Here is a 13,182-nt window from a genome sequence, read left to right as displayed (position 1 = left end):
ACGCCATTCGAGAACCTTCTGACCCCACCGGCCATCAGTCCTGCGAGCAATGTGCCTCGCCCACTGCCACTTTAGTTTCGCAATTCTTCGGGCTATGTCGGTAACCTTAGTTCTACTGCGGATATCATCATTTCTAATTCTATCCCGCAGATAAACCCCGAGCATAGCCCTCTCCATAGCCCTCTGAGTGACTTTGAGTTTTCTCATGAGGCCCATCGTTAGCGCCCACGTCTCAGATCCGTATGTCATCACTGGCAACACACACTGGTCAAAGACTTTCGACTTCAAACACTGCGGTAATTTGGACGAAAAGACACTGCGAAGCTTCCAGACTGCTGCCCAGTCGAGTCGGATTCGACGAGTGATCTCTTTCTCAAACTAAACACAATAGGAATACAATATATCAACATCGAATTGAAATTATGTTAAGTTAATTTACTACCCTCCAATTATGTTTATGAACTAAATGCAATAGGTACCTAATATAAGTGAATAACATTAGGAGATGATTAGGAGGTACGAAAATAGCAGGGCTTGTAGCAAGAAGGTGTAAACCTGTTGATGTTTTGTTTGTAATCGGTAAAAGTAAATGTCAAAGTGACAAGTAAAGATATACAAACGTTTAGTTCACAGAAGTTTAACAATCGTTTATGATAGGAAGCGGTTGTGCCGGCTCGCCGAACACGCCCTCCAAAGGCCGGGCGAAGCTGTAACGGTGGAAAACACTAACAGCACAATCATCGTCAGAAAAAGAAGATTTGGTACTCGTATCTATTATTACTTCATCAAGGCCACTGGAAAATAAGGGTCAGTTGTTTATTAAATTCTTTGCTATGATGATGATCCGACCGATTTCGGCCATGGCGACCACTACGTCTCCTAGTTATTTGTTTAGTGCTCATGCGCTCTAAGATGGCTTACATCACGCAGATAATGCAAAGAGGTTTGGCGGACTCGGCGATTCAGCAAGGCAAGGTGAATAGCCTAGGGCGATGGTAGAGGGCGTATAGTTGCCGTCAGACACATCATCTGAACTCTCTTTGCTATAATAATGTCGTAAAAGGCTTCCCAAGAATTTTCCGTAAATGGGAACAATGACTTCAATAAAAGTTGTCGAGCGAGACATTGACAAGTATTTTTTTTACATTGTAGGTATGGTAAGGCCATACAATATCGTGGCCGTGGTGATCATGGCAACATGATGCAATTCTTTTTGGAGTTGGTGAGTTTCCCCTTTCGTTTTTACTTTTAAATACGTAAGTAGTAAAGAAAACAAACAGCAATCAGTACCTATCTGGTCAGTGAAAAAGATAATTCCTTAAAAAATTAACATAACTTTAACCATCATCTAATACCGTTAGAAAAAATGGTAGAAAAGCCTAATGTCCACGCGTGCGCGCCTTTGAGTATTTATCTAGATAAATACTCAAAGGTGCGCGCGCACGTTTTTTTTTAAATATAGGGTATGTAGCTGATTTTATGGTGAATGTCGGCCATTCTCGGACTTGCCTTTTGCAAATATTTTTTCAAATAGTGTATAACTTTATCTAAAGCTTTTAAAGGGATTTAGTTTTACATTTTTCAAACCCTTGCTCTTCGATTACCGTATTTAGCCTGCCCGTACGCTACTTGCTTGTTGTGTGTCTTGAAACTTGTTTCACATTTTAGTTAGGAGTGGATTACTATGCTTGATATGGCATGAAGCCGTCCTGCGCGCGCAGCAGCATCGTAAACCGCGGACCACACGCGGGCGGAGGTGTGAAGGCAGCGCCCGCGCCGCAGGGGCGCGCATAACTCACGGCCAGCAGGGCGCCGGCCATTCATGCCTACCTGGTCGCTTCGTTCTTGTCGCAGACAGACTGTCTACCACTGCTTTGTTTCAACAAAGAGGCCAGTGTTAGTTAGGGTCTGGGCTAAAGGTCTCTAGTCATGCCATGACCGTACTAGGAACGTGTCAGGAAAGAAGCTTCAAGCGCATACATGACACGCGACGGCGACAGTTGGCTAGGAAACGTGCTAGTGGCCATAGTCTCATACTTTTCAATACTATGAATATATTTTTGCCTGATACGTTGCTACTACGGTCATGATATGATACGGTGTAATGAGAGACCTTTAGGGGCTGTTTCACCATCCATTGATTAGTGTTAACTGACGGTTAAATGTGATGCCGTCTCTATTTGTTTTGTTCGAATAGACGGAGACGGCATCACATTTAACCGTCAGTTAACACTAATCAATGGATGGTGAAACAGCCTCTTAGTGAACTAAAAATGACCATGTCCAGCTACCGATGGGTGACTAGCTGCGGATGGGTGAGAATGCTGGGTGAAGGCGTGGTTAATCTCCTTTTTCTGAATTCGTCCGAGCTTCACTCGGGCTAAAACTAAAACTCGAATACACGCGTTGTCCCAGACATAAATCCAAGCCGGATCGATAGTTCATCACCGAAAGCCCCCACAGAAAAATTTTATCGAAATCTTCAGAGCCGTTTCCGAGATCACCGAAATAATAAACATACAAGAATTGCACTTTTAAAGGCACAAAGAACCTTACTGTTTTGATGAAATAGAATAAGTTACATTGTTGTAAGTATGCAGGTTTATTCAGCTCTAATGTGGTGCGTGATGAAGATTCGATGAAGGATTCCATTATTAAAAAACACTACATCACCATCGTCCTTTAATTGCACGCTCTTATTACTTATTACATACTGAATAATCAGGATAAAGTAGGCAGGTACTCCGATAAAATTCGAAATAAAATAACATTGACGACGTACCCTTGAATTAAAGTGCACCGCTGAACCGGAACAGAGTATGTAATAATGGAGTGAACAAACTTTACCAAACATAATTCATGAGCTAAGGAAGCAGTCTAATGACACATCTCTAATTCGACCACGCGCGAGCCATCCACCAATTTACCTGTTACAGAATAGACATAACCCGTTATTTAAGTATCGGTAGCGTGCATCATTATTGTAATTTGATTTCCTTCACGATCGCGCCGACCGTGCGCCATTTGGCCACCTAATAGGTTGTTCGGCTCATCGCTTAAAACGCGAGCAATTTTATTAAAAAAAGTTAACTCAACCGTAACTTTACATGATTCTGAGCTAACTCGATATGAGGTGAGCATCGCACAATCGCTAATACGTTGCTTATTACCATAATTCGTGGCACTTAAATTCGTAAAATTTAACGTGAGAGCTCGCTGAAGAGGCTCGCAACGTTTCTGCGGAAAGATAACAAGAAGTTAACGTATGGGAAATTATAGCTCATTACATGCATGTAAACGTGCGTACTTTGTGATTAATTATAATACTTATATCGCTTCGTTTTTATTTTACTTAGGATTTTATAATGAACCTAAACCGTAAACTTTTTTTAGGCCAAACTAAGGTTGTAAATGTTTATCGGAAGGTACTTATCATGCGGACAAAGCCGCAGGTTAAAACAAGTTATCTGTAAACTAAAGTATTCTACGTTTTAGATGGATGTGCGTGTTGGCGTAAGTTAGAACAATACGGACATAGCGTTACGGGCAATTAGACGAACAATAGCGTTTGATTGTCTCATATGGGGCAGAAAGTGTGAACGGCGTGGGATGCCCTCTGATGAAATAATTACTGCTTAATCGCACAAAAAATATCGAACTAACGGAAATCAGTGCAAGAATCTTCTCTGAAGTAGGTACACGGATAATATAGAAAACGTGAGCTGTTGACGGTCGACTAAGTAGTAAGAGCTTCGCCGTTTTTATAATAGTCCTTACATCAAGATTAAAAATGGTTGATAGTTACATTGACGTGTAAGTTATAAAGCCTCAAATATTTTTAGGCTTACAACTCACATAGAACCTTACACAGGCAACATAATTTCCTGGTCGAATATACCTTGCGATCAAATGAAGTGCTGCTGCCCAGTGCCCGGCCCGCTTACTTTAGTTTCAAGCTCTAAGAGGTACAGATGGCGAGCGAAGGACGAAAGACAAAGTAAGTTCTTGAACTTTCTAGTTTATTGGCATCATTTGATACAAACCTAAAAACTTAATTTTAACAAGAGAAATTTGAACTAAACACTGTCTCGGGTTTATCAGTAAGATCTCAAGATACAAAGTCAGATTTGGTTGATTCGGAAAGCCTATCGGATATGTAGTGCGTTCTAACAACATAACGTATCTAATTTTAAAAAGCCCTAGTTAAAATAATCACTTAACGTTTGCTACGTGCCAAAAATGATAGACCAATTTTATTGTAACTGATTTAAAAGTGACCACCATAGCGTTTCCGGTGGCACCTCGATTCACTTAACGGTACTCTGTTGTTCGTCATTACCGGGTTCAATCATACGCGCGTACATGCAGTATGAGATGTATGTGGTTACATAGTTAATGTTATATTTTTTACATATTTAATAAGAAGTTGTGCGAAAAATAGTCACGTAAATACAGATAAGTATGGAAAGACGAATTCCCATCGATATTATAAATGCGAAAGTTTAATTCTGTTTGTTTATTTGTTTGTTTTGGCAGGGTGTGACGTCATGAGGAATTTAGCTGACTATATCTTCATATTATTTAGTTTAGTAAAAAGTAAAAATACGGGTCCAATATTTTCTTGTAATCTATCCCGTGATCATGATGCATGCAACTGTGTCAAAATATCGGGAGCCTATAGGTAATCTACATCCCGTATCTAACAAATTAATGTTTAATGTAATGTAAATAACCGTGAATCATTAAAAAATATAATTATAATAGTTAAATAATTAATGTATTTGGGAAACTCATCGGTAATATTAGGACGAAACACACCCAACAGTATTTTTTATTATTGTAAAGTTTTATTGTAAAGTTTCGTTTCAAAATTTAAATTTCCTAAATACATAGGTACATACCTAACGAAATATCCAATATCTAGGTACCTAAGTTCAAGTCAGAGTACACGAAAGGTACGGGTAGGGATAAGATAATATACTATACTAACGCCGAAAAAACAACGCAATTTAAGTACATTATTTTTAATCTTTGTTGTTACGATGTCGTATAATGACCATAGAATCTTCAAAATACAGCCATGTAATGTACGACGCCAGACAAACCAACGTACAAACTGCAGAGCTTTAGTAACTGGGCGTAAACTAGAAGAACAGTCTCTTTCATTATATACCTACTAGCAGTTGTTTTTTTTAATTTTGTTTAGCACAAACCTTGTCCCGATAATAACGAACATAAAAAATAATTATCTAATTCGGTGCCGCCGTGCGGATGTTATGCGCGTACCCACATACATATATTTCAGCGATTCATTTTTATTTATATAGATAGATTTCAGAGAAGCAATATTATTTTAACTATGCATTATCATTATCGCATATGTACTCGTGGTTTAGGAGTCCTCTGTCTTAGCGTGTTCTTGTAGTATTGAGTGACGGGGGGCCTGTAAAGCCAATTACGAGTATTAGCTTATTACCACAAAAAAAATCTACATTTTTACAAGTGTTTATTTGATTTGCAATGTTTGTTTGTTTGTATGTTTCTTATCTACCTGATCTATAGTGATAGCATTTATTTAAAATTTGGTATAAATATTTAGTTAGGATAACAATGCTATCCAGAATGATACTAACTCATAAGTAAACAGACCGAAAATTCCCAATATTTAAAACATGCGGACCTAATGACGTCCGTCATGCGCGGTCGGCGGAACCCGCGCGGGCGCAGCTTCCGCTTCCGATCTGACACACTCAGCTGGCCAGCCCGTGGCGGCGCCGCTCCCCACCGTGACCACACGAGCGGCCTTGCCGCTTGTGGAAGACGGTGCTGGGGGGCTACTACGAAATTCGAAAATCGAAGTTGGTATCGTACTGTCTCTCTCACTCTCGTGTTAAATAATATAAACGATAGCGGGACAGCAAGATACGAAGTTTGAATTTGCTCTTCGTAGTAGGTATAGGGCCTGTGTCAAGGGGCAGATGGTACTCGAATCTTTCCTTCACTTCTTTATTGTTTTGTAACCGTTTTGACCCGGAGTTGTCAGAGCCGGATTAATCCAACGCGGGGCCTGGGCCAAATTTTATCCCACGGCTCTTGATTTGCTACAAGTTTATAGTAGGTACCTATTGAATGAAATATTATAGTCGATCTTAACATCTTTTTCTTTGGCGGCGATCTCGTATTGGTTTTGTGGTGACAGTAAATACATGTAAATACATTGATTTAAAATGTGTCTACCTAAATTTTCATATTTTAAGATCAGAAAGCTTTGGTGCGCAGAGCCCTTAGATGCGCGGGACCCGTAGCATTTGCTGCTCTTGCTACCTGGCTAATCCTGTAACGGATCGGATGTGTCACACGACCGTCACTGGGAATAAATTAGTAGAAATTGTTAGTGGGGCCATCTATGAAGGTTTGATGGAAACTCGAAACAAAAACATGTCGACAAAGACAGTTAAATAAGAGTAATTGAGATTAGAATGTCGATGTAATTAAAGCAGGGATAATTTAGCAGTCAATTTAATGAGTAAATGTTAAATTTAATTGGAGATTAGAATTGTGTTGTTCGGGTATAATAATTAATGTAAAAAACGCCATCTATGGTCAATTAAAGGAATTAATGGTAGGCGTCATGGAAAATTAGTGAACTAATGCCGAACTGGGTTTAGCGGCAGATTAACCTGAGGGCTATTTAGTTAGTTTCACGTGGGAATTATAGAGGTCGCTTTAGGTAATGGAAATGTAAATTTTATCTAAAAACAAGAAATATGGTCACAAATTCATCAAAAATAGACTTGATATAGTAATAGAATCATTAGTATTAGTCTACAGTAGATCTTAGATACATTTGATGTTAATAATTATGTTAATTTAAAGAAATATCAACGAAGCATCATGGAAACGGCAAGTTGTCGAAATTAGCTAAATAAGTTAAGAAAAACCGAAAATGCAAGCATTACGTAATCATAGTATAGATCATTGGTTCATTATCTATTATAAATTTAAGTTTTCATTCAAAACGGAGTAGTATTAGCAGAGTAATTACACATTTAGTTAAGACGAAATTACAAGTACTCTGTCGCACTGACTTAAAGTAGGAACGTGGCGAAATTATAAGCAAATTTTGAGTAGCGTTAATACGACAAAGGGAACTATGAATAAACGGCGCGAATTGGGGATACCAGTTAATAATTGTAGGCAAATTAGCTATTTTATAACGAACAATAGAAGTATGTAATTGGCTATTTATATTCAAAGAGTGTAGGGAGTAATAAGTAGAAAATTATCATTAGAAGTAAGATTATTGTTAGATAGGTTAAGGAAATTAAAACGTTGAGGTAAAATTGAAGTATTTGACAAATACATATAAATATTTATTGAAAATTATTGTTGTAGCACAATATAAAAATGAAACGTATTTACTAGAATAGTTAAGCTAGGATAGTGTCAAGATAAATAGGAATTTTAGTTCAAAAATAAATTTTACGGTTAAAATTTGGCTATTTTGAGATAAGGATTTGGCAGAAGAAAAAGCGAGAGCTGGCAATGTCAACGTTGTCGACTTTGGTAAGCTTGGCGTCGTTTGGTCGCTTGGCGCGAAAATACCAGAGGTCCCGGGAGAGAAGCTATAAATAGAGGTGACACAAAAAGGGCGGGAGCAGATGGATTAGATTTCGTAGAGTCAACATCGTTATTTTGCTAGTCGGGGGTTTAGTTTCTGTGCGCCATTTTGTTAACAAATTAGAGTCAATAGTATCGGGTAATTTTATTTCATTAATTTTAATTGGGTTTTGATTTTATTTAATTTTAATTAATTTAATTTACAAGAAATGTGAGTATTTCTTCAGGAAGTAAAGTGTCGGGGTCTTGATCATTAATCTGCGGAATAATGATTAACTCTCTGGTTTTTTAATTATTTGTGAAATATTTAGTGCTGATTTTCATTCGGAAAATCTTTGTGTGAGGAATCTTTGCGGTCTTGTGGCGGTGAAGGCCCTTATTTGTTCTTGTAGTGTGGAGTGATCGTTTTATAGCGTTTCATTTCAGCCTACGTATATTTTGTACTAACCCATAACTTTTCTGTGTTTTTCCCAACTTAATGGAAATGACTTTGGTTCCTCCATAACGTACCTTGGTTGAGCTTTAAGTCCGTCTATATCGTCTGACACCTAACGGTGACAACCGTGGACGAAATAGGCTTCCACTTCCTGAAGCTGTGGCGGCTTCAGCGGCAAATTACTGTCGTACCAGCCACCAGTGGATTCTGTTTGTCTTTGTAACGACTAAGTAGCGCTCGTCGAAGTGAATGCGTGTCTTGTTGACGCTTGGTTTGTACTTAAGAAACTCAGAATTCCTGTCCCCTATTTATTTACGTATTTATGCACAACGTTAGGTATTCTGCTGTTCCGCGGGGCTCTCCGTCATAGGGACTTTCCTTCGGGAAAGTTGAGAGCTCAGCACCATTTAGGGACCGATAGGGCTTTAGGTATACACACCATCATTGTTGATAGGAGATTAGAAGAAATTCATTGCACCGTGAATTTCTACATTACACTAAATGTACATGTGGGATTAATTCCCTAGTTTTGCTAATCACAGACAGAGAGTAGGGGCCTCAGGCAAGCTTAAAGTACAATTGTAGGATTTATTAGGGCTATATAGGTAGGGAAGTTCATAGGGCTTAGCTAGAGTAGCGTTTCCTTACACCGGGAAAAGTTACTATTTTAACTCACCACACAATTAGTTCACCTATGAGGGTTTTCCTCCAAATTGCTAAACTTCAACACAGAGCTAGGGAAAGCTTAAACTCGCACACACATAGTTTTAAGGCATAAATTAGATTTTAAGAAAATAAAATAAAACATAAAATTTATTTAAGTACTTACGTCAAAACTTCATTATACAAAACTTAGTTCATAAGAACTTGACTACGAATAACTTTATTAAAATTAGTAAGTTGACTTCAATTTAAAACCAAAATACGGTTTGATCATTTTGTTAAGAGTAAATAACAATAACATATTTTAGCTGTCTTTCCTATAATGAATAAGCGGGAATTGATATGACACGATCTCATAGCTAAGTGGACAATTAAATGCCAGATAACTTACTGAATAATATTTAACACAATTATCATCTAATTTCGATTTGAATTACGATTGCCAGCTAAAATAAGCTTTGTTTGATAAAATTAATATCAAACATCATATTCATACTTTTGATTAAGATCTCATCAAATTATGTCTAGTAATAAGTTAGAGATAAAATCGTAGAGGGTTTTGGACCATCTATCAATTAAATACAAAAGTCTTTCGTGTTATAAATACATACTATCTGTTTTAGTTGTCGTTCTAACATTGAGTGAACGGATGTAGAAATCCTGACTACGGTCGATAGCTTACGTTGACACATACCAGGCAACAGTCTATCTGGAAATTTACCTACTTTTCATTCGATCTCGATTTAAACATAATTGATTAAGGATTGATAGTTGAAACAGTTTATTGTTCATTTAAAATATATGAATTGAGACAAAACTAGTCATAGACGAGTCCAAAACCTAATACAGAGGTTATCTTGAATACCCAAGGGTTATCTAGTTATAAGCTAGTTAGATTATTATTAACGCTTGTGTTCTGGGCGTAAAGTATAGAAATCGGTACTTACTTTCTGCTTTACTCTGGTAACGCCAAATGCTGGTAGAACTAGAAAATTAGACTAAGTAGATAGCTCATTAAAATAAGTGAAAGTCACTATGAGATTAGTAATTATACCAAAATAAAATTATGTCAAATTAGACATTCCATATATCTAAGATAGATAAGACATAATCTAAATTAAGAGATACTAGCGTCTATAGTAAATGAATAGCTATAGTGTCTAAACTCATTCCTGAACTAATTATCAAAGTTATAATTAAGCATCTCATAGAGTATTCTAATATAAGCATAGAATAAGTAACCATAAGTCTAAAATTAGATTCAACTTGTTACAAAACATTGTGTTTGTATTTCCATACTTTGATTTGAATGCACCGAAAGTTAGTGCTTAGTCTAGTAAAATCACAACTTGACATATCCATAGAGATATATTGCTCTGGTGTGCGACTGGATGAAGGACGAAGGGGCAAGGAGGTAGCGTCCTTCCGGGACCTTAAAGGTCCCGGTATTAAACTTAGTTTTAAGTCAAAATAGATTCAGAAGTAATACAAACACAAACACTATCCGTAGTGGAAATATTTCCTCTCATTTTTCCAAACTGATTATTCTAGGTAACCTGAAAGATCCATTTCTAGAACCATCCAGTCTAAACATACTAGTATATCTAAATTCACATCTCAGTAATTAAAGTTTCACCCTAAAGTTCAGTAGAGTTCAATCTAGAGTCAAAATTATCAGGAAGTTAGGTACTGCTTAATTAATTATAACATTAGAAACACAACTGTAGGCTTTTCAAATTAATTCTCAAATAAAAGCACTTAGGTTATTGCTGGGCATAAGGTAGGTTCCTATCCACTAGACGATTCACGATCACAAGGCCATAAATTAATTTAAGTTAAATCACCATAGCGTTACCACAAGTTAAGTGTAGTATTAAGTAGGTTAAGAAGGGGTAGTTAGTTAGTCTTTAAAATTAGCTATTAATCACAAGTACAAGTACAATTAAAGATAATAATAAAAAATACTTATTATATCATCACCTATTACTGGCAGTAAAAGACCTATTACAATATGGTATGCCATGACCAGGAAGAACTTAATTTAATTTACTTAAGTAATTTAGAGTTTGGTGTTAGTTTAATCATAGTCTGTTTACAGTTTGCAAAGCTGTGAGCTAGAATACAAACAAAAGTAGAAAGAAAATCATGACCAAAATGAGTATTTAATTAATAACATAGATAAAAATAATAACAAGTGTTGTAAATAAAAAGATTTGAGGTAAGTAAAAGATAGGTAATATAGCATAAAATCAGTAGTTTTCTAAAACAGTGGTTGTTCTTTTAGACTGCCACAATTTGCTGTTCGTGAAATGGAGTTTGAGATTAATTTGAATTAAAGTTGTGATAGTATAGAGAATCAGCTCTCTCATTCTGAGAGGAGACCTGTATGCTTAGTAGTAGGATATGCATAGACTGGGGTGATGATGATGATGATTATAATCAGGGTAATAGCAGTATGGAGATAGGAATAACTTGAGAATAGTTAAATAATTTAATAAATTTAGCGGGTCACAACATAAAGAACTTCTTGTCGAAATGAAGACGGTCGTAAGCACTTCCTATTTTTAATTCACTTCACTAAAACACTAAGATAGTTTATTCTTGATTGACGAACATTCACAGAAGTAAGACGAGGGTCCACCCTTAGTTAAAAGCTGCAATGATCAATCGATCTAGGCGTGATGTAGGAGTAATCGATGCACTGTTTTCTTCGGCCTTAGTAATGAATAGTCATTTGTTTCATTAGAAGTAGCGTAGACAGTTTAGTAATATCAGATTTGAGAGCTAAGCGGATTAAAACTTAAATAAAAGTAGCGTTTGCTTTTGTTGCGAGTTGACAGTTAGAAGTTAGAACTGCAGGACTACTACGAAACTCGAAAATCAAAGTTCGTATCGCATCGTCTCTTTTACTCGCATATTAAATGACTTAAGCGTAGGCGGGACGGCAACATACGAATTTCGAGTTTTGCACTTTCGTGGTATAGGGCCAGACATCACACATGCGCATGCGTAGACGTGAAACAAGACGCCATTTTAGATATGAAAAAATACCGGTCAAACGACATTTCATACATCAAAAGTTAGAGAGAGATAGCAATATTTTAGTTTAAGCCCAAGTAAAGCTCGGTTGCCAGACATTCTTAAGTAATAGGGGAAATGATTTATAAAGTATGTATTAATTACTCAGGATTAGTATAATGAGAAAATTTTGCTTTAATCAGATTAGTATTGAGTAAAATATTAGTCAGATTATACAGACAGATATTTAAATCAGATTAGTATTGAGTAAAATATTAGTCACAATGCCTAGAAAGTAGAGTGCAGATAATAGAAGTTGATCTAAGTAAAACAGTAATATATGATAGGTTTATAGATAAGAAATTGACATAAAATAAAATCTGTTACTTGAGTATTTAATTTATGAGAGGAAAGCAGGAAAGTCAATTACAATTTATTACATTAAGTTTTACTTGTAAATGTTTGGTATAAACAAATCAGTAAATAACTAACGGGGTTGCTTTGTTGTTATATGAAAGTTGAGACAATTGTTATTAATAGTTTACCAAATTAATGAAATTAATGATTGAGTAATTAATGAAATGATAATAGTAGAGGGTTATAGGTAAAGAAATGAAACAATACACCAAAAATTAATCATAGCACCTAAAAGCGTTTAAATTATTTTATTAAGAGGAAGATGTCTGCGGACAGCGGTATAATTAGAGTGAGAATAGTTCCTTGATTATGTAGCTGGAGTGCACACAAGTTCAAATCGTGAGAGGTAGACACTAGTTCAATCCATGCTCAAGTATGTGTGATATAGTGATGTTCAGCGCCCATCTGTCATTAGATTGTCACACTTTCTGTAAATAAAAGAAAGAAATAAATAACAGAAAGAGTAGTTTGAAGTTAGAGTAGAATGAATTTTAATTGGGTTTTAGCTTACACAAACATTTGGAGTATAAATGTCACTTGAAATGTAATAACAATAAAGAAATAATTTAACAGTTGAAATTTTATAAGATTATGACATAGTGAGATTAAGAAAGTTAGTACATACCATTCAATGTCAACAACAATGGGCTGTTGTGGGGTCTGGCTTCATTGAATGAGCTTTAATTTAAATTTCATTAAAGAGCGATCCGAGTGAGCTTTAGACATTTTACATTTGAGATAACACTGGGTGAGGTTTTATCTGAAAGATAAAAGCATTATTATTACACAGTTAACACTTGGACGTATTTTAAAAGCGAGCATGTTATACGTTTAAAACAATAGTTAGTTACTGTCGAAACTTGAGTCCAATCAATAGTTAACAGTTAGATCATAGAACGTAAGTTATGTGGCGGCACTCCACTGTTAATTATAAACTCGCGGATACGGAAAGTTTTAGTTATTTTAATACTTTTAGTGTAATAAGACAAGCGTAAGTTCATAGTAAATTGAGGTTAGATTTTCTTTGA

At 36.1% G+C, this 13,182-nt stretch overlaps 1 long non-coding RNA gene across 1 annotated transcript; it reads right to left on the bottom strand.

Moving 5' to 3' along the window:
* Window positions 1–11,196: 11,196 nt before the first annotated feature.
* On the bottom strand, window positions 11,197–12,834 carry LOC141426204 (uncharacterized). The gene is made up of 2 exons (XR_012451209.1): window positions 12,780–12,834; window positions 11,197–12,582 (listed from the first exon to the last, which is right to left on the bottom strand). It is a non-coding gene; the product is annotated as an uncharacterized lncRNA (long non-coding RNA).
* Window positions 12,835–13,182: the final 348 nt, after the last annotated feature.

Source organism: Choristoneura fumiferana, chromosome 3 (assembly GCF_025370935.1).
Source record: "Choristoneura fumiferana chromosome 3, NRCan_CFum_1, whole genome shotgun sequence".
NCBI lineage: Eukaryota > Metazoa > Arthropoda > Insecta > Lepidoptera > Tortricidae > Choristoneura > Choristoneura fumiferana.
Note: the sequence above shows the minus strand (reverse complement) of the source record. Positions and strands in the feature narration are given on the sequence as shown.